The sequence below is a fragment of the Pleurodeles waltl genome, chromosome 12, assembly GCF_031143425.1.
Source record: "Pleurodeles waltl isolate 20211129_DDA chromosome 12, aPleWal1.hap1.20221129, whole genome shotgun sequence".
Taxonomy (NCBI): Eukaryota; Metazoa; Chordata; class Amphibia; order Caudata; family Salamandridae; genus Pleurodeles; species Pleurodeles waltl.
The window spans coordinates 232,206,189-232,230,518 of record NC_090451.1 but is presented as its reverse complement, the minus strand read 5'-3'; the positions used below and the strand labels follow the sequence as shown (position 1 = coordinate 232,230,518).

At 49.6% G+C, this 24,330-nt stretch overlaps 1 protein-coding gene and 1 long non-coding RNA gene across 3 annotated transcripts in view; one reads left to right on the top strand and one right to left on the bottom strand.

Annotated features, from left to right (window-relative positions):
• The window catches only part of ZFHX3 (zinc finger homeobox 3), a 329,992-nt gene extending 321,526 nt beyond the window's left edge, over positions 1-8,466 (bottom strand). For both annotated transcript variants that reach the window (XM_069216361.1, XM_069216362.1), the window contains exon 1: positions 7,774-8,466. The gene's annotated coding sequence lies outside the window, so the exon portion shown is untranslated. The remainder of the gene's footprint in view (positions 1-7,773) is intronic.
• On the top strand, positions 6,889-24,001 carry LOC138267430 (uncharacterized). Its single transcript, XR_011199799.1, has 2 exons — positions 6,889-7,420; positions 23,702-24,001. It is a non-coding gene; the product is annotated as an uncharacterized lncRNA (long non-coding RNA).
• Positions 24,002-24,330: the final 329 nt, after the last annotated feature.

Below are 24,330 nucleotides of genomic sequence, written 5' to 3'. Positions count from 1 at the left end.
TTGTTAAATGTAATATAGTGCAGCCTGGCCCCCCAAAACACAGACTCTCCCCAGCTGTAGCGTGCCAGGCGCCACCGTGTGTATTTAGTTGATCTTATTTAGAAGGCTTGTTAACGTGCACACTACACCCATGATTCATAGAAGCGTGAAGCACAAGTATTTATCTCAGCATTAAAGAGAGAAAAATATACAATAATAAATGTGTCCACTTAAACAGGTAAATATATACCGAATTGACTCTGGTGCCTAAATAATGGGATACTACATACACACACACCCCTTCAGAAGCCACCCATTGGGATGTGACAGCGTGTTTATTTTTACGTTGTGTGGAGAGTAGCAGTCACCGAAATAGGGTTTCTTTGCGCTGGACAGGGCCTAATGACTACACAAATGTACACAAAAAACAGCAGCTTCAAAGCATTACTTAAATAATTGTGCAAAAGTACCAGGTTTGTAACTTTTTACTAAATGTCATCAGGTTCGTCTGAGACCGGGCAGAAAAGGGCAGAGTATTCCAGAGGCTGGCTGCAGCCACAGAAAAGGCCCTACTAACAACAGTCGTGAGGTGGGTCTTGGGTAAATTGAATGTAAACCGGATTTACGGCATCCTTATTGTTCATAGTGTTATAATCCACTTGCTGTGTAGTCTAAGCTAAAGTGCAAGATGCGGGGCTGATTGAATATCACCATAATGAACAGAGGTAGGACTGACGTAAGGCTGTCTGAAGTGACGTAGCTAGAAAGCCAGATTACACACGTCACATAGCTCGCCTCTGTAGCCCTGCAGAATACCTCGAGGAAGGCCCTGTCCGTCTGCACTGCTTCCAGCGCCTTGTCCCCTCTATCTGTACCCGTAGCTCCCAACCCCCGGCTTGTCGTCATGGAAATTAACACGGTCACCACCAGAGGACGCTGCCTCCATCTCTAACCCATGCTGGCCGCCACAAAAGACCATTAGTATCTCTAAATCGGCCATCTACCAGAGAAGTCCACCGGCATCTCGAAGTGACAGCACAGAGGAGAGCCTGCACCCTTACCCCAATCTTTCACCATTTGCATCTTTAAGACGGAAGACCGGGAGCATTTCTGCCCCCAGCGACCCACCAGTGAAGGCTGCTGCATCGCTCAGCAATCCCATCTAACAAAGAATTCCATCTGCACTATACAGCGTGTTACCTACCAGAGAGAGCCACGAGCATCTCAGACGTGCGTCACTCCCCAAAGAAGGCTGGCGGCATCAATGCTTCTGTGCCCACCACACACTGCTCGCTCCACGCTAATAGCTGTGAGGACTCTTTCTGTTTCACACACCCCTGGGTCTATGCCTCTAACACTCATTAAGACCCCGTAGAAAAGTTGAGTAAACTGACTACACTCGTAGAGATTTACAAAGTGTTGTCACTTGCTACTGTGCCTTTCAGCGTTTCGGTAGGAGCCAGGCAGCATTTGAATAAACTCCAGTTGTACTAGTGACATGATAATTGATAAGTTAACAATCCGTAAATATAAGCAGAAACTCCACGGTAAAAGCACCCGTGGGATAATTAAGACAGCACGTGTGTATTTTTTTTCGATATTTTTACTATGTTTCTCAAAAATGTGTTAATTTCTGGTGACAACACCATTGCAATGAATTATGTTTTTCAAATCATTGGTATAAGTGAAACAAAACACTATTAGTTCAAATTTGGATTCTATTATTAAAAAATCCATTGTAATCAAAACCCATCATTTACAATCCCTACAACCTTCTGGTAAATCACTAGTTAGCCCACAAAAAGGGAAATATCTATTTTACATGTAATATCCAAGAATGCGCTGCATCAAGAAGTCTGCTGTGACCTAGTCATGCAATATCGGTGTGCAAGCGGCCTTTATGAAACAGCTCTGCCGCCGGTCTCCCGTTGCCACTATTCCTCGGAATCACACGGCCTCCACACACAATCACTTTTGTTAACAGTCATAAAAAATGATAGATTTCTTAATACAGGTCATAGGTACATTTCACTGTAGATGCACGTGCAAAATATGGCTTTGTGCATGCTGCCAGCATTTCCTCAGATCCCTAGGCTTGTACTCTATGTCTGTCTCGAATGTGTTAGGATGGGTGCTTTGAAACAATCTCAGTACATAATGGCAGAAGTCCAAAATGCTGGGTGACAGTGGGGGCACAAGAAGCAGGGCCGTAGTGTGCCTCTTGGCACGTGCCAATGAGAGGGGCCTACTGAAAGGCAGCTGGTGGGTAGTGTTGACCTGCAGCCTCTTTCTCATCTCTGACGATGTAAAACACTGAAATCGGCTGGTGGTGGGAGTTCCAAATCCACCGAATGCTGGAGGGATGGGGAGCACGGGAAAACCACTGTACAGAAAGAAGGCACCCAGATGACCTCTAGAGACCAATCTGACAGTTATAGGCTTCTAAGGGCCAACTTTCCTACTCGGGACGTTGCTTTATTTCTCCAAAATGCCAGAGCCGCCGAAAAAATAGCAATGATGGGGAACTGATTACTTGGCAAGCAGAGCAGCACCCTCTCCAGCCACAGACGACGTCTTTATAGGCCCGTAGACCATAACTTTCTAACCGCTGCATTGATCAGAGATTAACAAAAGACTACATATTGGGCAAACGCAGGAGCCACAGCACACCTCCCGGTCTCAGGCGAAGATAAAACTAAAGAAGAAACTGAAAATACACTTTGCCCAGCGGCAGTCTTCCCACCATTCCAAAACATAAAGCACCGCTTACAAAACAACCACAAAGACGGCGAAAAATAGAGGCATAACTTGAGGGGAGGGAAGGAATCTCCATCCTCTGCCACTTTAAAAGGGGAGGAAAGCGGTTTAAAAATATACTTGTCTCTCCCCCTCTCGTGCTTACAAATTGCCATTTAAAATGCCTTCTTTTTGTCAAGCTGCTGCAACTAGTCTAACTGGTCCTGGGCGAAGGGCAGCGCATTCAGAGAGGCGCTTTGTAATCGGATCTCACCTCAGCTTGAATTTGCCTGGACTGAATAGAAGGATTTGCGCCCTGCCGCCTCCCTCTCCGGTTTTGTTTTAGCAGGGCTTTGAAGAGCATACCTGAGCGAAAGCCTTCAATTTGTAGCAGCGAGGCAAGAGAAAAGCACAAAAAGTACAAAAAAAATACAAACGTGACACACTCTACATGCCACACACACATATATATATATATATACAGGTTTACAAAGAAGCGTTTTTATATTCAGCTTAAACAAATGCCCACACTGACATTATACACACGGGTAGTTTTTCAAACGTATGTATTCGCATCACAAACGCAAGCAATAGCGCCTACATGTAAATAGAGATAACTACATCATGCACAGAACTACAATTACTATATTACATATACATCATATAGGTACAGCTACGCCGATAGAGGCATTAACCCATTAGATACTTAGGTGAGAGACACGAGTTTTATTTGGATGAACTGGTGTATTATATATACATACATACATACACACACGTGATGTGTGTATCTCTAAACTTGTAAGTATATATTCATAAATAAATATTACACGTGTAAATATAGATACATACAATTATAAAATTCAGTGTGGCATATATACCCACACACCCAAATATACGTATATTAAAAAAAAACTGGTGGTGATTTTCCTGGCCTCGCGTCTAAAGAATATGGGATTATTAACCAGAACTCAAGCAGGTTACTCAGAGTCCCTTAATTTTAAAAAATGTACGACAAAATCGGCACCGCCCCATCAGTAAAGTCTGGCATGGAATGATGCTAAAAGCAGAAGTGGAAAGGGGTCAGTATTACGTGTATTGCCGGAGGAAGGCAAACAATGGGGTCGTTGTACGGCGGGGTCGTACTTGCGGCTACAGACAGTAACAGACATCTGTGAAGATCTGTGCCAGTGATCGGACAGTTGTGCTTGCGCGGAGGGCGGAATTCACAAGGAGCACACGAGTTAAAAAACACACTACTAATAACAACAGGGGCATCTGACTTGGAGTGGATTGACAGCAAAACACGGCTGGCACCGTTTGCATATACAGGCGCAGTGCTGTCTTCCGTGGTGAAATGCCCACAAGGGGAGAGGAGCGTTGCCCCTTCCATTTTTCAGACTTTGAATATAGCCGTCTTTGTGCCGGTTCCGCTCAGCGACCCTTTTGCTCTCCGAGGCCAGTCCCCACAACAGGGCGCGCTCGGCCCGGTCAAGGTTCAGGGGCTGTCTGTTGCCGGCAGTAAAGTGGCCACACCGCCCTCCGTTGCAGGCTGCTTCTTCAGCACCCCCTGTCAGAGCGGCCCACACGCGTGGGTACCCCGTCATTCCCTCGCTGCCCGGTCTGCTGCCACAGACATCGAAGGCTCTCACTGCTTACGAAAAGAGGGAGCCGAGGGTGCCTGTACCCCAGGCCTCTACGAGAGAACAGGCATGTGGCTGGGTAAAGACACCATTCCCCACAAGTAAAGCTTAGGCACACACACACAGCTAGCAGTATCTGTAGTCCCACGGGATAGAGGCCTAGAGGTTAAATGTCACACACACATGCGCGCGCATCCAGAAGTGCAGTCAAATAAAAAGACTCCGAAATAAACACTGTAAGACACATTGCTATCACGCAGCCAGAACCATGGATTGTCCTATCAGATGCAGAGTGTAGTCGGGCCGGCACACCACCGTCTGACCGCCATGACTAAAGATACAAGTATTGCCAAATGTGGCTTACACGCAGTATCTCGTTGCACAATCCATGATGCGCATACATACATGCAGAAACATAGGGTCGCCTCACGCACCTAGCCAGTCACGTGACTTCCAACTAGCGAAGGCAGAGCGTACAACCTTCGGCAAGGCCTGATGCCCAGCCTGGCATCACTCAGGCGATCCCAGGGCGCACGTACAAGTTACTAACAAGGGAAAGCAAAGCAATGGAAGCGGGACCGGGCGGGGCGCATTACTGACCCCCTCGGAGCTCTGGACCTCAGCAGATTTGTTTAGTGCACCACAGTCAGTTACAGGCTTGACAGATTAGATGTGTAGATCACGGTTTGTAGCCTTTCTTTGTGTTCATGCCTTTATGGACACGGGAGCATATTCAAAGCTTGTGCCCTCATCGGTAGAACCGCGCACAAGCCCACAAGCCACACTGGGGCACGAGTGAAACAATGTCAACAGTTCATGCTATGAAAAGAACAATAACAAGGCATACCCTGCGCACGGCGAGAGTGTAGATGGCGAAGATTAGCTCCTCGAAAGCGAAACTAAATGCCCCTTCCTTTAAATGTCCCTTTCAGCTACACTCTCTGCTTGCCTGATCAAGTCCAACGTGTGATGAAGATGACGGTCCCTTTAAAAACTCGTTCTCGTCATGGAACACAATTTTCCAATTTGGAAAGCGTATAATAAAATTACCACAGATAAAATGTCAGTAGTTAAAAGTAGGACATGTTCGGTCTAATAAAGAGTCTGTTTACTTGTTGAAAAATAATCAGTTACCCCCTTGGCAGTTAGCTGTGCAAGAAATCGCAGAGTTTTGTTGATTTCCATTTCTTCCACAAATGTACATTTACAAACAACCTAAAAATGCGCTTTTTATACGTATATAGATAAGACGACACCAACACGAGTTTTACATTTAAAAAGACTGAAGAAAAAACGATTAAACAGGTTATTCACACATGCTGGCAACCTTTCATAGGAGCGATTGCGGATAAAGGGCGATGCATGGTTTGGACAGCAAGGGACAGAACAAAACAAGTGTGTTTATGAAATCAAACAGCTTTTCGCAGGGACCCTGGCTGAGGTGCATCCCGGGGCAAAGGGTTCGGGGCGCGGGGTGGGGGGCAACAGTTAAGCCACAGGGTGCATTGGAGGCAAGGCAACCTCATGGGTGATTGGGGTAGAACCCCGGGCGCTGCCCCGCGTATCCACAGGGCTCCTCGGTCACACAATTCACTCCCCCCTGCCGGTCTCCAGCAGCCGCCCGAAGACTCAGTGGCTCACCAGAGACCCGTGGGCACTAATGTACGCATGAAACATTGGACCCTGGTAAGCCCTCTTGCGTAGTGAAATCATCTGTAACCGGTGTGCAGAGGACCCTTCCCTTTTGTGACCCGCTGCCACTACACCTGCTGCATAGACAGCAGCTATTCCCAAACATTCCACCCTATAGAGCTGCTCCCTTGGTACATATACTGAGAAAATGAGGGCCAATGTGGATTCCGAAGCAGCAAGTGGCCTGGAGGAGGGGTGCTTGTGTTTGGGGGTGGGGGTACGGTCTATTTTTCAGCACCACCAAGCCCAGGGGACCTTGACCTTAAAGGTGAGGAATTTACATCAAGTGCACCTCGGGGTGCCACCTCCTCCTGGGCTAGAGTCTCCAGCCATATTGTTGGGAGCAATACGTAATATTCCCTGAAGTGGTAGATGAAAGGGGGGCACACTCCCCCCTTCTGACCCTTGCCCCGAGGAGCTAACCAAGTAGCAAGGGCAGGGTCTCCCCCGGGAAAGGGACCAAGAGGGCAAAAAATAGTCCCGGAAAGTGTGAAAACCGGAGGCCAGAAAGAGGAGCGGAGCAAGGGGCAGAGAGGCGAGGGCAGTGAGCGCAGAGGAGGTGGGCAGTAGCAGGGAAAGAAGGCAAGAGAGGCAGGGAAGGAGGCACGGGGTGGAGAGGGATGATGGAGAGAAGGAATGAATGTAGGGGAGAGCAAGAGGCACTGAGGCAGCATGGAGCAGAGGTCGCTGGAGTAAAAGGATCCAAGAATCAGCGGGGGCAGCTGGCACGAGAGGAGGGAAGTGCTATGTTCAGTGAAAGGGAGCTCAGGTGAAGAGGAAAGGACAGAGCGAATCGTGGAGGGTTAGGAGGTAAGTGCGGGGGTGAAAGTGAGAACGGAGGGCACAGGAAACAAAGGAGAAGAGGTTCGGTTGGGGGTAGTAAACAACATAAAATAAAAGTGATGGGGGAAAATACCTGAATCAAAAATGGCAAGGAAAATGATGGGCAGAAGAGAAAGAAGGGCTTGAAACGTGCGGGGGGCGGCAGAAGGCTGAGCAGGCAGTAGAGAGTGAAAGAAGAAAAAAGAAACAGAAGTAAAGGAGAGAGCAAAGGAAAGCGACAGAGTGAAAGCGAAGCTTATGGAACAAAAGCAGGAGAAGGAAAGGAATGGTGAAATGGGCAGAAGAGGAGGAGAGTAAAGAAAGGGGGAGCAGGGGATGAAAAGGAGGCAGAAGATTCAGCAGAGGGTGAAGAGAAAGCAACGGATGGGCGGACCGCAGAGGAAGCAGGAGTGGGTCCAGGGAAAACAAGACGAGAGACAAACTGGATGAAGGAGAGCAAAGGATGGATCGTGGGAAAAGCCGAGGCAGAAAGTAAAGCAGGAATAACGGGAAAAGAAACGGGGGCTGCGGGCGAGCAGGGAAAATGAAAGGTGAGTTGGAGCCCGGAGAAGGGTTAGGAAAAAAAACTGTATGAAAGAGAAAGAATCGGAGAGTAGAGAGTGAACCCAGGAGAAAGAACGGGAAGGAGAGAGCAGAGAAAAGACTGGCCTGGGGAAGAGTTGGGGCACAGGAGAGGAAGGTGTGAGCGAAGGGAACGCAGCGAAGGAGAAAATAAGCAGAGGAAGGAGACGGAAACGAGGAACAAGAAAAAGACAAGCCTGCCAAAGAACAGAGGAAGAGAGAAAAGGGCCAGCAGAGGTGCGGTAAGGGGCCGGGAGCGGCAGAGAGGCCGGGGAGGGGGCGCCTTCCAGGACCCAGGCGGCGCCGGGGAAAGTTGACTTACGTGGCGGGAGCCCCGCAGCAGAGCCCCGGTCCCCGGCGGAGGGTGGCAGGCGGCGCGGGTCGGGCTCCCATGCAGGCGGAGGGAGTCAGGCGGCGCAGGGCGGGGAGCGCGGCGGGGTGGCGGGCAGCCCAGCCCGGCAGCGGCGGCCCCGCTCCATGGCGGCGGCGGCGACGGCGCCAGCCCTCCCTCGCTCCCTGCCGCCTCTCCCGCCCCCGGCACCGGTCGGCAGGGGGCGTGCACCGGGAGCGGGGGGGCGCTCTAGGTCCCGGGAGGGGCGCGGCGGCTCTCCTGGGTGCTCTCGGTGGAGGTCCCCCGGTGCAAGGTGCTCCCGATCCCGGGTGCAGGTCACTCCGGATCCCCAGTCCTCGGCGCTCAGATCCTCCAGTGCGGGTGACTCCCGATCCCCGGGCAGTGTGCCCCCGATCCACGATGCTAGACCCTGCCTATCCCCGGTGCGGGGCGCTCCAGGACCCCGGTGCCGGACGCTCCCGATTCCCGGTGCTGCCGATCCACGGTGCGGGGTGCCCCCGGTCCACGGCGCTCTCGCTTCCCGGCGCTGGACGCAGAGCTCCGGCTGCTGCTGCTGCTGCACAGACCCCGAGCAGCGCAGCCAGGAAACTCTTTGGATCTTTATTCTGCTAATTAGTTTCCTGCAAAAAATGGCTGTGATTAATGCAGTGCGCATGTGCTTCATTACCGGGCACCGGGGAAGGGCTAATTACCACCTTCTGCATCAGTGCTGTGGGGGAGGGGCGGGGGGAGATCGGGCAGGGAGGGGTGGAAGGGGAGGAGGGGGGAGAAAGTTTAGATCTCATACAAGAAAAAAAGAAATTATTAAAAAAAACTATATACACACAGGAGAGAGAGGAGAAGAGCAGGAATGTGAGCCCAGGAGAGGGGGAGGCGGGGGGAGCTTCAGTTCTTTTTTTTCCTTGCAAATGCAGCTTTGGATGTTTAAATGAAATCAGAAGGGGGAGTGGTGCAGATATCAATAGGGACACGGGAAATAAGTATAGAGCTGCGTGGACAACAGCACGCATGGACATTACAGTGTAGGCGAGCATATCTATAGGCACTATAAGAGAACTGCATGCCTATAGGGTCGCACTGAGACAATAGCATGCTGGAAGCACACTTCCTGTATCTCCTCATGCCTGCAGAGTACATTAAGGCTGAGACACATCTATAGGGTATTATTGATAATGCTATGCCTACAGGTACAGCTGTACACTATCATGTCTACACGACCAGACCATAGCGTGCCAGTAATGCCTACATGTACAGTTAGATTCTAACACGCCTGCTGGGTACAGCAGAATGGCAGAGAATACACTGGGTGCATGTTGAGTATGAGTGGACATGGCATGGCTATAAGGTATAGGAAGACTGTTTGATGTCTAGAGAGTATAGCAGGGATCTGTTCTAATGTATAGCCCAACAGTGCCTTGCCTCAGTGACACAGTACCACACTAGGGGGTCTACAGGGAATGGTAAAACAGACAGAGGCTACGTACTGTAGGGAGGCGGACAGCTTTGTGGGTAGAGAAGACCATAGGATCCCCAATGGATGCACCAACACAGCTATGGCTACAGTGAAGAGCGATACAATGTGGCGTAAGAGAGGACGGTAAGAGGTGTGTGCGGTGCAGCAGAATACCAGTAGGTACAGATGGACCCCAGGGTGCCGTAGAGTAATGCAAAACCTACATCCAGACACAGGTTGAAAATATTTGTATTGGCTGCCCCAGGCTAAAGGGAGGTCTGGAGGGTGGTCTGGAGGTGCCTGTTGCTGCAGGAGGACAGGACATTAGCAAGATGCTTATTGGGTAACGTAGGGTTGCATTATGTAGGAGACTTCCATGCAATGTGTGTATGGTACAGTAGCAGGTTGGGCTGCTGGCAGGAGACAGCAGAAGAACCATGCAATGCCTGTAGGGTGTAGGACTACTTGCAAGCTACAGCAGGGCAATGGCATCTTTACAAGACAGGGGTGAAAATGTCGGTGGCTTCTGTTATACTGTGGGGATACAGCTGGGCGACATACGGTTTATAAGATGCAGCAAGACAATGAGATGATTACCAGACACAGCAACTGAAGGAAGTGGCCAGTGGTGTCCCTGAAAGTACATTCACGCAAGATACTGCTGAGGGAAAGGTGGTTGTGGACACAGTAGACTGTGGACAAACTACACCCAGACAATGGGAATGTGTGAAGGATGAACTGTGACTGCAGAACTGTTATGAGAACGTTTTTATGCTACAAGAGGATAGTTGTAGAGGACAGCGGACAGTGGGGTGCTTGTGACCCTAAGACTGTATGATACAGCGGGCATTATAAGATACGTTGAGACAATGGGATGGTCCTGGGAGACCGCAGGGCAAGACATGTTTATAATATACAGCAAGACAGTGGGACACAGCAGGACAAGAGACAACAGGATTATAGAGTCGTTGTAGGATTCAGCAGCGCCATATATAATATTTATAAGCTACAGCTGGACAGTTGGATGGCCCTGGGATGCAGCGGCACAAAATATTGTTCTTTAATAGACTGAAGGACTGTGGGGTGAATGAAGGGTGCAGTGGCCAGCAGGGCGTGGAAAGGAGGTGACTGTGCACTGCAGCAATAAAGGATGATTGTTATATTGTATCGAAGGATGTGGATGCTTGAAGGGCACGGCAGCAGCATATGTAATGTTTACATGATGCAGCAGGGCCGGGGAAGGGTGCTTGGGGTACACAGTGCTGCTTGTCACACCGGCACGATCAGGGGGGCAGCGGCCTGTGTAGAAGGCACAGTATAAAATGTAGGTTTACTTTCCATAGGGATGCAGCGTTACGGGGAAGAGGAAAGCGGGAAACGACAGCAAGCAGTGCCTTTAAGTTTAGACTGACTGCCGCCTGAGTACCGGTGAGAGACTCTCACACACATGAGACAGACACGGGGCGAGAGGGAAAGAAAAGCCAAGGCCGCGGGAGAAATATGTGGAGAGAAACTGGCACAGAGACAGGGGGAAAGGAGGGAGACGGAAGGCATGTGTATCCTACTTTAGATGTATAGATGTAGTATTTAACATGTGTGTGCGTCTGATATTCTGTTACATTATAAAAGCGCACAGCACGGAGTGCCTCGAAGCAGACCCTGAGAAGGCAGGTACGTGCACACATCAGCACCCACACACTGTTGCATCGCTGTTGACACCACGCACACGTGTCGATCTGCACATCGGTGGCTTGTTTGCAAGGTCCCGCAAAAGTGGGCGATTTGACCACCGAAGGAATGTGCCCGAACGGTGGAATGTGCAGCATGAATGCAAGGAGGGGAATCCGCGGCTGTGGCGCCCGGCTAGTGCACAAGGAAGCCCGGAGCTCGGGGTGTCAGCGCCCCAGAACTAGCTCACATTGGGGGCCTCCGAGATGAGGGGCCGCAGGTGTGCTGCGCTGACTCAGGCGAAGGGGACTGCTTGCTGTAGGTGCTTCACTTTGATACACAGAGGGCGAGAGGGGGCAGCAGGCTCCCTCTGTGCCACTCTTCGAGGCGAAGGGACAGCCGCAGCAACACCGGCAGAGCCGAAAAATGCAAACCCTCCCAGAGCAAAGGGTCAGCCGCCAGGACCTCTGACCCAGTCCTGCCCTCGCCTCGGTCAGAGAGCAGAGAAGGGGACGGCGCAGCCCGAGAAGGAATCACATGGGGCAGAAGGAGGCAGAGAGGCCGGGAAGCAGGGCGCAGGAGGAAGAAATGGGTAAATAGGCGAAGCCTCCTAAATCCACCGAAAGGAAAGACATAGGCAGATGACAGGCGGAGAAGGAAAGCGACAAAAATATAATGTGCAATACTCATCAGACAAGACTGTCCACGAAGAAAATATGGAACGGGAAAGCAGGAGGAGACAAAAGGAAACGGGATGGACCCTTTGTATAAATAAATAAAAGAGCCAACAAATTACATGGACACACATAACAAGTAGACGGGAACCCGCAGGCAAAAAGAAACTGAAAGAGGCGTCGAAGCACACGTGAGGAACTGAAACTGGCTGGGAACTACACGGAGTAAAACAGCGGAAAGAGGGGTTTGGTGAAAAACGCAACGCGGCAAGTCTACGGGGAGAAAAGAATATGCAGGAGCAAAATAATCGGGACCTGTAGGAGCAAATAAAAGAGACGAGAAACTACAAGAGACAACATGTGTAACAACACCCCAACCAACCCACGTTAAAAAAAGACATAGAAAACAATATTGGGAATGCGGAAACAGACAGGAAGGAAACTACCAGGAGACAAATGGAAGGAACAGGACAGGACAGTAAGACCAGGGGGGGTCAGAATCTCACCTAAATGGAGGAAATGCAAAATGACACGAGTGTGTATTTTAACATGGGACAGCGACTGGAATCGGTAAGAACCTAGAACAACCAAAAGAAAAAAGTGGGGGACTACAATTAGCTAAAAGGGGTATAGGAACATACACGGAGAAAAGCGAAGAAGAAGGGACACTACACTGTATGGAGAACACGGAAAGAAGTAAGTGACTGCAAAGAGAAAATTGAAAGCAGCCGTGCCGCCACGTAAAGAAAAGGGCTCCACGGGAAGCAGCGTGGAGAAACTGGAAAGAATTAGGAAATTACATACGAGAACGAAAATAGACACCTAAAAAAAAAAAAATTGAAAAGGCAGGAACTTAGTGGAGAAAAACGGAAAGAGACAGGGTAAGCGGACGGAAAATGACTTGGAGAAAACTGATATCGGCTGCACACTACCTGGAGACAAAGAGACAAAGGGGCAAAGAGGCAAGAAAATAATGGAAGAAAAAGAAAAATAGCTGGATAAAAGGGGGCAGGAAAGTAAAAGGAGATAAACTGACCTGATATAGCTGTGGGAAAGGAAGCGGGCGACTTATACCACTTATAAAGAGGAAGGAACGTACGAGGAACAGAAGTAAAGACATAATCTGAAGATGTAATATAGACCAAAAGAATGGACATCATGAATAAAAAGCAAAAGACGAGTGTGCAAGAAAAGAAAAAGGAGTAAATAGACGAAGAAAAAAATGTAAAGGAAGAAAAATATACAAAATCTAAACGATAATATAAATACAGTACAATAAACACAGTAAGAATAGGAGTTTGAGGGAAACGAACGACAAAGACGAAGGACGAAATATCCAAAGAAGATAAAAGTATAAGAAAGAAAAAGGTAAAAATAGCAAAAAAGAACGAGTGAAATGAAAATTAAAGAAAAATAGTGTGAAACGAACGAAAGAACCCGGTAAAAAACTAAAACAGATTTAAATTGCCCCCCTTTACGGCTCCCACAAACTTCAAGAGAATCCAAACTGCCAGCAATAATCCTGTTAATTTACATTGACACCATCGGAATTCCAAAGTGTGGCAACAACAAAAATGAAACATTTCCGCCCTTTTCCGGGCAGATGTTGAACGCAGAGCATTTGCTCTTGTTTAATTCAAGGGCGCAAAAGTTGGTTTTCAGAGCGGGCGCTGCCCTGACATCTCTGCACCCCTGAGCACTGTGCAGCTGGTCCCCCCAGCCCCTCCCCCCGCAGTGAGGCGTTCTTCAGGTTTTGGGGACCCGAGCGCCGTTATCCACGCCGACAGGAGCGTTTTCAGTCAATTCCCCATAGAAGAAGTGGGGAGGCGTAAATCCCACCCAAACACGCTCCCCGACCTCCCTGTGCTTAGGGGATTTGCAAACCTGCCACGAAGGCGCTGGACTGGAGAAACAGTGTTGGGGAAGTTTATTTTTCTTGTTTTGGTGTTTGTTGTCTGCCCCCTGCATAAGAGGACCGGGGTCAGAGCCCAGCCTCGGTAACAAGGCTCAGAAGCCAGTGATTCCCGAGCCCTCCCTTTTTGTCGTGTGCTTAAAATAAAATTAAAAAAAACACAAAACAAAAAAAAGCGAAAGGTTACTGCAGGGAAAAGAGGCGTGTGTGCCCTGCTCCCTGCCCATTGTGCGCGCCCGGGGGTTAATGCTATTCTGGGGGCACAATGGCTGCTGCAAAAGAGTGGCTGCCCTTCAAGTCCCAAAATGTAACATCTCGGCGAGGCTACAGATACCCGCCTCCTGCAGCGTAGAGAAGCGGTGGTTCTTCTTTAAATCTCATTTTATATTTAATTGTGGCATGCAAATGCTGATTGCAAAGATTTTCGCACACTCTTGTTGCTGCGCGTTCCGTTTAAATTGACAGGAATACCAGTGGGTGTGTGCAGCGCTAGATGGGTCTCTAGCATGGAAAGCCTTGCTTCAGGCTGAGAATTACACGTCGAGACCCCTGGTACAAGCGGGGTAACAGCCGACACTGGTATTGTGTTTGTTTCCACCGTTGCCTCCAGGTGGCAGGAGAAGCCAATGTCTGATGACTGATGGAGGGGGCTCATGCCCTGGGTCCCAGGCGCATGGTCGCTGCTGGACTGGTCCAACCTCTCGAACTGAGCCCTCAGTGGAATGCTCCAACCTCTTTAGCCCTGAGCCTTGTTTGAGGCTTCCAGACCTTACACTGGACGCCCTAGTTGGAGCGAGCCAGCCTCTCCACATCCAAACGTTCACAGTGCCAGCCCCAGTTGGAGTGACTTATCCTCTCCCATGCTTGGAGCCCTGAGCGGAGTGCCCTATCCGCTGACCCTGAGCCTTTGTGTGAGGCTTCCACCCCCCACACAGCCAGCCCTGGGTGGAGTGCCTTACCACCGCTCACCGCAGCCTTGGCCGAGGCTACCTATCCTATTCTCCCACAGTGGGAGGCTGGAATGGGATGCCCTGCTTTCTATTCTCTGTTACCCCAGTGGGAGTCTGGAATGGGATGCCCTGCTTTCTATTCTCTGTTACCCCAGTGGGAGTCTGGAATGGGATGCCCTGCTTTCTATTCTCTGTTACCCCAGTGGGAGTCTGGAATGGGATGCCCTGCTTTCTATTCTCTGTTACCCCAGTGGGAGTCTGGAATGGGATGCCCTGCTTTCTGTTCTCTGTCACCCCCGGCCTTGGCTGAGGCTTCCTATCCATTTCTCCCACAGTGGGAGGCTGGAATGGGATGCCCTGCTTTCTATTCTCTGTTACCCCCGGCCTTGGCTGAGGCTTCTTAATCTGTCACACTAACAGCCATGACTGAGGTGTCCTATCCTCTGCCAGCCCAGGCTTGGCCCAGGTTTCTATGCACTCACACTGTGCGCCTGGGATGGAGTGCCCTACTCTCTGTTACCACCAGCCGTGGCCGTGGATTCCCAAGTTCTCACACTCAGCCCTGACTGATGTTCTACACCATCACAGCCCCATCTAGGCTCGGATTGGGACAGAAAATATTCCTGAGCAACATAGTAAAAGTGGGTCAGATAGCTAAATTAGTGGTCCAGCTTTGAAAATCGAAGCAGCTGTGAACTTGCACGCTGCACAGGTACTTTAGGAAGTATGGGAGCCGGCATGGATCCGTGCTTGCTGCAGATAAGGATTGTGATAATATCAGGGAAATCAGCAATGTCAGTTAGTACAGCAGACCACAAAACAGACCCACAAACAGGCAAAATACCGTCCCACGCTCTTGCCTGGTAGACCAGCCAGTCGGACACTGTCTGATTGCCCTGTAGGCCCGTCCGACCCTGGCACCATCTTGGACGCGGCCTTGTATCCGTCACAAGGTGAGCCCGGTTGGAACGCCCCGAGCCTTGCCGAGGCCTCCTAACGCCCCAACCTGGGCCTCTCTCCTCTCACACGGCGAGCCCTCGTGAGGTGCCTGCCGCACCCTGGCACCTCTGGTCGAGGTGCCACACTGTCAGCCCCTCGCCGATCTTGCGGTGCCCAGGCTGCCTTGCCTTACCGTATAAATCAGTGCCAGCACTAGATCATATTTTCACAGCACGGCTCCCATGTTCTAAAACTGTGCATTCTGGGAGTTGTAGGCTTGGCGGAGTTGAAGTGACTGCACCCGTGAGAACAATGACGGCTTTACTAAGGACCCGAGTTGCTGAAAGTGGTGTCGTGTGACAGGGTGTCATCTGGTAACTTAAGCCCGTAAGGCCGTGACTGGAGTTGGATGCCCTCCCCTTGCCCTACACTTTGGGCCCCTGGCCAGCAGGTTGCGCGCCTCTTTTGACACCATGATCCACTTACACTGTGAGCATGCCCCCACCCTGTGTTAGGGGGCCTTGACTTCTTACACCGAGTCCCTGGCCATGGACGGGACGCTCTTTCTTTGACTTCCGAGAGAGGGGAGGAGGGGGGAGCTTTCAGGGGGGAACTTGACCTGAAAGGCTGAGAAATGAGAGGGAAGCAGGCAGGTGATGTTTGTCCACACATCAGCCCTGAACTGCAGCAGACTGCAGAAAACCGGGCGTCCAGAGAACCTACTCCATGGTACTGGAATACAATGATATGCGTTGTGCCAAAATGTAATGCGTGTGTGTTGCTATGGTGCTTATATATATAATATATAAATGAGTACTGAGAAACACTGACATTCATTAGACTAACATACGTTTTAAATACTGTGACAGACTTGATTATCTTTACAATAAAAATGATTACAACTGACACAACTAACGCTTTATACGTAATAAATGCAATATTTCTATTTTGTAAAACGATGATAGTATTGATCAGTATTGAAATGCAGTATAAGTAATCCATATATATATATACACACACACACACACACACACACATATATTTATATATATACATATATATATATATATATATATATACACACACACACACACACACAGACAGATAGTATTAGTTTTTGGTATAATTTATTGGCTATAGTATCATATGTTAGTTCTATAGTACAGAATGCCCACAAACTGCTTTAAATGGTATCACAGCCATATAATACAGATATAAATACGCACACATACATAGATAGGTGCATAATACGCTTCAATGCTCTGGTGAGATCGCTTCATAATCGGACTCTGGAACATCGTCTTATTCTATCCATACACGCACATAAACGATATATAGGTGTTGATCTAAACACACACGTGCGGTACCCACTATCATATAATTTTACACACAACCTCTTCTTTGTGAGGGTCACAGATGACCTCTCTCACCCGCCCGACCCCACACCCGTTGTTCTACCTGTAGGGACCAGGAGTCCTGGCCACGGGGTCAAATAGGAATCTACCTACATTTGAAATGTATGTAGGTAAACATATACATACATACATCTGCCATCCTCTTAGTGCGCTGAACCAAGAAAGATGAGTGAGTGAAGGCGCACCCTCACCTCTGCAAGTAGATACATAATATGCAGCCTTCAGAGGCGGGTCTTATCTTAGTCACACAGCAGTTTACATCATTGTCATGTGTATGATGGCCATATACATGTTTATTTAAATCAGCATGTTGTCAATCGTATGTACATGCCACCACATACATGCATATTTTATCTTTCTAAGGTGAATGCGTTCTATATATACATTTATACATAAATATAACTTTTCACATATATTTTGTATTGAAATGGGTGTGTCATGCTTTACATAAAGTATAGAATTGAAGAATACATTGTAGTACTCCAAATAAACATAAATACATAGTATATGCAGATGGATGTGTGTAACATAATATTTCAAACCGGACCCCAGTCTCACTCTCATATTATTGTATATATACACACACTTATACCTATTATAAAATATCGATGTGACCAGGTAGGTATCTATCATTGGACACATCTAAGTAAACACATCCAGAGCTGCATTCCGATACACATTATAAATTCAAACTTCCGTTTTGTAACCCAACTATCAACCTCCTCAACAGTACAGCAGTATTACCATTATAGAGCGTGAGGTGGGGCCATGAGCGAGGGAATGGAAAACCTCAAGTGGGTCATGGGAATAAGTAGAATATGAGACACTCTACATCTGCATATATCATTTATGCCAGGTCTTTTCCCGTGGATTTAAAAAATGGCGTGTGTGTGTATATATATATATATATATATACATAAACATACACCAATACACCTTTGCGATGTGAATACATTTATATGTACCTTAGCATTTTGTATTTATTTCAAACATGATTTAAAATTGTTCTATGTGTGTGTGTGTATTTATATATATATATACATTGAAAATAAATGAAATAAATGTGTCCCAATAGCACGCACTGCTTTTCATTTAGACAAATGTACTAATGAAAGACACACGTATTACTACAGTGCAAATGTACAGTGTAAATATAATATTATCAGAGTACCAAAAATAGCATGTGAAAAATATTGCTTTTGCCTCACACATTCCGCGTAGAGTTAATTTTGTTCATGAAAACATCCCTCAAAAATAGCCACCGGGCCTGTTGAATGATATTTTATCTTACGTTCCTAATGTAACCACTTGAATCCTGGTTTTCTGCAAATACTTTCCTTTTACACAGACACACGGCCTAACCAGCGTGATATAAGCAGGTTTGCAGCTGCGCGTTTGTGTTCAGGCGTGTGGAGTGACTCGGTGCGTACACATCTTCCCAAGCACATGGATACATGTGCGGCACACATGGCGCTGCTGCAGTAGGTGCCGCTGGTTCTGGGGTGGAAAGTCACACTGTAATGAGGAGCAGACTGTGCTCCTGGCCTCATGCAGGCCTTTCTGAGAATGAGGCTGGGAGGGCACACGGAGAACACGAGGGGGCGGGAGCGGAGAAAGCCGTCCCAAGCCTCAAACGATGCGTCCCCCCCCTCCGCCCCCCCCATCACATTATGGAGTGGGGCCGTTGGATGTGCACTACTGAAAAACTTTCATTTCTCACGGTGTCAACATATGGATTCCATAAGTGCAAACATACCGGGAGCATCTGTCCAGGGAGTTAATAGAAAGCAAACATGCTCGTCTCTGGGAGGCAGGTCCTCTCACTGAGCTGCTCTGTTCCCTGCTTCTCCCCACAGCTCGCACAGCCCGCTCAGGGTCTGTCACAGGGCTCCTCTGTCTTCCTTTTGTGCAGCTCCTGCTGTTTACCCCACGTCTCCTGCTGCCTTCCCCCCACGTCGCTGCCGCTGTCTTCCCCTCATAGTTTCTGCTGTCACGCCTCACATGGTTCCTGACGCTTTCCCCTTCCATGGCTTCTGCTGTCTCCCCTCACGTCGCTGCCGCTGTCTTCCCCTCATAGTTTCTGTGTCACGCCTCACATGGTTCCTGACGCTTTCCCCTTCCATGCCTTCTGCTGTCTCCCCTCACGTCGCTGCCGCTGTCTTCCCCTCATAGTTTCTGCTGTCACGCCTCACATGGTTCCTGACGCTTTCCCCTTTCATGGCTTCTGCTGTCTCCCCCCACGTCGCTGCCGCTGTCTTCCCCTCATAGTTTCTGCTGTCACGCCTCACATGGTTCCTGACGCTTTCCCCTTCCATGGCTTCTGCTGTCTCCCCTCACGTCGCTGCCGCTGTCTTCCCCTCATAGTTTCTGTGTCACGCCTCACATGGTTCCTGACGCTTTCCCCTTCCATGCCTTCTGCTGTCTCCCCTCACGTCGCTGCCGCTGTCTTCCCCTCATAGTTTCTGCTGTCACGCCTCACATGGTTCCTGACGCTTTCCCCTTTCATGGCTTCTGCTGTCTCCCCTCACGTCGCTGCCGCTGTCTTCCCCTCATAGTTTCTGTGTCACGCCTCACATGGTTCCTGACGCTTTCCCCTTCCATGGCTTCTGCTGTCTCCCCTCACGTCGCTGCCGCTGTCTTCCCCTCATAGTTTCTGTGTCTCGCCTCACATGGTTCCTGACGTTTCCCCTTCCATGGCTTCTGCTGTCTTCCCCTCATGTGGCTACCCCCCACTTGGCTCCAGCTGTCTTCCCCTCACACTGCTCCTGCCGTCATCCCTCACATGGCTCCTGCTGTCACCCCTCACATGGCTCCTGGTGTCACCTCTCACATGGCTCCTGGTGTCACCTCTCACATGGTGCCTGCTGTCTCCCTTCACAAGGCTCCTGGTGTCACCTCTCACACAGCTTCTGCTGTCTCCCCTCACATGGCTCCTGCTGTCTTCTCCCACAGTCTCCCCTCTCATGGCTCCTGCTGTCACCCCTCACATGGCTCCTGGGGTCACCTCTCACATGGCGCCTGCTGTCTCCCTTCCAAAGGCTCCTGATGTCTCCTCTCACACTGCTCCTGCTGTCACCTCACATGGCTCTTGCTGTTTTCCCCTCACGCTGATCCTACTTTCACCTCTCACGTGGCTCTCGCTGCCTTCACCTCACATAGTTTCAACTGTCAACCCTCACATGGTTCCTGATGTTTTCCCCTTCCATGGCTTCTGCTATCTTCCACTCACATGGTTCTGCTCCTCTGATCACACGACTGCTGCTGTTTTCTCCCACAGTCTCCCCTCAGATGGCTCCTGCTGTCACCTCTCACATGGCTCCTGCTGTCTCCCCTGGCACGGCTCCTGCTGTCTCCCCTGGCACGGCTCCTGCTGTCTCCCCTGGCATGGCTCTTGCTGTCTTCCAGTCACACTTTTCCTGCTGTCTCCCCTCACAAGGCTCCTCCTGTCTCTCTTCAAATGGCTCCTACTGCCTCACGTCACATGACTCTTGCTGTCACCGCTCACATGGCTCCTGCTGTCGTCCTGTCTCTTTGCTTTTGCTGACTTTTCCATATGACTCTTGCTGTCGTCAAGTCACACTGCTCCTGCTGTCTCCTCCCACATGGCTCCTGCTGTCTCCTCTCACATAGCTTCTGCTGTCTCTCTTCAAATGGCTCCTACTGCCTCACGTCACATGACTCTTGCTGTCTCCGCTCCCAAGGCTCCTGCTGTCTCCCCTCACATGGCTCCTGCTGTCTCCCCTCACATGGCTCCAGCTGTCTCTGTTGACATGGCTCCTGCCATCTCCCCTTCACATGGCTTCTGCTGTCACCCCTCAAATAGCTCCTGCTGTCTACCCCTAACATTTCACCTGCTAACTATGCTTCACATGGCTCCCGCTGTCTCCCCTCACACACAGGGCCCCTGCTGTCTTTCCCTCACATGGCTCCTGCTGTCTTTCCCTCACATGGCTTCTGCTGTCTACCCTTTATATGGCTCCTGCTGTCTTTCCCTCACATTGCTCCTGCTGTCTACCCTTTATATGGCTCCTGCTGTCTTTCTCTCACATGGCTTCTGCTGTCACCCCTCACATAGCTCCTGCTGTCTACCCCTAACATTGCACCTGCTATCTATCCTTCACATGGCTCCGGCTGTCTCCCCTCACACACAGGCTCGCCAGCTGTCTTTCCCTCACATGACTCCTGCTGTCTCCCCTCACATGGCTCCTGCTGTCTCCCCTCACATGGCTCCTGCTGTCTCCCCTCACATGGCTCCAGCTGTCTCTGTTGACATGGCTCCTGCCATCTCCCCTTCACATGGCTTCTGCTGTCACCCCTCACATAGCTCCTGCTGTCTACCCCTAACATTTCACCTGCTAACTATGCTTCACATGGCTCCTGCTGTCTCCCCTCACACACAGGGCCCCTGCTGTCTTTCCCTCACATCGCTCCTGCTGTCTTTCCCTCACATGGCTCCTGCTGTCTACCCTTTATATGGCTCCTGCTGTCTTTCCCTCACATGGCTCCTGCTGTCTTTCCCTCACATGGCTCCTGCTGTCTACCCTTTATATGGCTCCTGCTGTCTTTCTCTCACATGGCTTCTTCTGTCACCCCTCACATAGCTCCTGCTGTCTACCCCTAACATTGCACCTGCTATCTATCCTTCACATGGCTCCGGCTGTCTCCCCTCACACACAGGCCCCCTGCTGTCTTTCCCTCACATGACTCTTGCTGTCTCCCCTCACATGGCTGCTGCTGTCTTTCTCCCACATGGCTCCTCTGTCTTTCCCTCACATGGCTCGTGCTGTCTACCCCTCATATGGCTCCTGCTGTCTTTCCCTCACATGGCTCCTGCTGTCTTTCTCTCACATGGCTCCTGCTGTCTTTCTCTCACATGGCTCCTGCTGTCTACCCCTCACATGGCTCCTGCTATCTTTCACATGGCTCCTGCTGTCTACCCCTCACATGGCTCCTCTGTCTTTCCCTCACATGGCTCGTGCTGCCTACCCCTCGCATGGCTTCTGCTGTCTTTCCCTCACATGGCTCGTGCTGTCTTTCTCTCACATGGCTCCTGCTGTTTACCCCTCATATGGCTCCTGCTGTCTTTCCCTCACATGGCTCGTGCTGTCTTTCCCTCACATGGCTCCTGCTGTCTTTCCCTCACATGGCTCCTGCTGTCTTTCTCTCACATGGCTCCTGATGTCTTTCTCTTACATGGCTCCTGCTGTCTACCCCCCACATGGATCCTGCTGTCTTTCTCTTACATGGCTCCTGCTGTCTACCCCTCACATGGCTCCTGCTGTCTTTCTCTTACATGGCTCCTGCTGTCTACCCCTCACATGGCTCCTGCTGTCTACCCCTCACATGGCTCCTGCTGTCGTTCCCTCTTACTGCACCTGTTGTATCTCCTCACATGGTTCCTGCTTTCTCCCATCCCACGGCTCCTGCTACTTCTCTCACTGCTGACTGCTCACACTCCTTCTTGCCCTTCTCTCTCCCTTCTCACACTTCTACTGTTGTCTCTCCACCTCTTTGCCCTGCCCACGCCCCTTCATTTTCTTCATATGTGTTCAACCCCACACTGCTGCTTCTGTGTCTGTGCCACTCATACTACTGTCTCTCCATCCCTCACACTTCCTGCTGCTTCTCTTGCGACTCTTAACCCTGTCCCTCCTCGCCTCGCTCTCATTAACAAACGTCCCTATTGTATTGGCCCTCAGTTGCATCAGCTTCACAAGGTGCCTAGAAGCAACTAAGTTGTGCAGTGGGTGCTATACAAATTAAACATGAAGATATTCCAATGAGGGCACTAAATCCTCATTTCGCTCGAAGTTCACAGCCTTTGTCTGTGATGTACCTTTATAGTTTAACAGGCCTGAAATCTTCTTTCCTCTGCCCGATTAGAGGTGACGCTATGAATCCAGCGGCCCTAGGCCGTGAATGGAGATTGGCATGCAAGGGCTAGAGCCTTGCACGATGGAATATCACACCTCCTCACTCAGTGTTGCCCACACATGAACGTGCCATGAGACACCTGCCCCACTGCTCTTTGGAGAATAAGTTGACACAAAATTCTAAACCACAGACGCCACTACGGGCAGGCTGTGTAGCAGCTGCTTACTCTGGCCTACTCTTTGGTACTGACTCCTGGTGTCGGAGGTCAAGAAGGTAGCCCACAAACAGAATGCCGAGTGCCAGGACACCTCAGTGAGGGCGCAGTGCACTTTACAAGTACTAATTCATTCACGTATTCAATGTAAACAGGGTTCTAAGAGTTGGGGTTACTTTCTGTCCTTTTCACTCTTTGCCCTTCTCCTATGCCTACGGCAGCCAATAGGAGACTGTTGATGGGCGAAAGATGAAAAAAAGGGACAATCTTGTGCTGTCATGGAGGGCTTAGAGCTGTGGTTTTCAAGCTTTTTAAAGCCGTCACCAGGGGAAAAAAATCGCCACCCTCAGAATTTTTCCTAATTATTTTTTTAAGCTGGCAATGTTTACATGTGTCTAGACTTATTTAAACATTGCAGTTAAGTTCTGTCACATTTAAAAAACATGCAGTGCATTTATTTCTGATTAAAACAAAGCGCTTTTATCTGCATAATGCTTCTTTTGGCCAGAGCCTGACGCCCCAAGGGATCACTTGAGGCGCCCCCAGAGGCCCCGCCCCCAGTTTGAAGACCCCTGGCTTAGAGGATGCCTGGTGTTACTTACATCACTTCTGGCATTTTGAGGAATGGTGTGAATGTTCTGAACCCGCAAACCGCCATTGCATGAAAGAGATTGTTCATTCTCTCAACATTTTAAATATATTTCTAGATGGATGCAGGAACAGTTAATCTGACAACAGAAGAGCACATTGTGAAATAATACAAATGGCTACTAATACATTTCTCACTCTTTCTTTACAGGCATGACACAGGTATTTCTATCTAGTTGACTTCAACTATACATCTCCAATTATTTCAATTCAATTGGAAAAAGACCTGCACGTGAATATTTTCATCACAGCTCCCCAGGGGCCACAAAGTACTGTCTGCGACATGCCTGAGGGCCGCACCTATGCCAGCAGGAAGAAAGGTGGGCGTAGGAGGACGCGAAGCAGATGCGGACAACAAACAGTGCCTTCATGTGACTTCTGTCTGCCACCAACACTCTATTACCATTACTTTAATTAGTGTGTAAATAAATTATACCTGTTTTACAGCTTTCTCAATGTTCCTCGTCTATCAAGTGAACAGCAGCCCATACTGCTGTTCACCATGGCTGCTATTAAAGGTCAGGATGGCTGCATGCGGCCCCAGGTCCGTACTTTGAGTTTCCCTGCCTTAGAATATTCCCCAGGCATTAGAATGAATCTGGAAATTATTGAGCAATTCCCTTGTGCACCAGTAGGTGGCGTTGGTCAGCTCCACATGCTGCACTGGCATCTCCCACGCCAGAAGTGACGTGTGCGTTGCCTCTATAGGCGCTATCCTAGTGCGCTGACTTCAATTCTTGTCTATTTTTCTGCACTAGAAGCACAGAGCCCAGCTGAGAA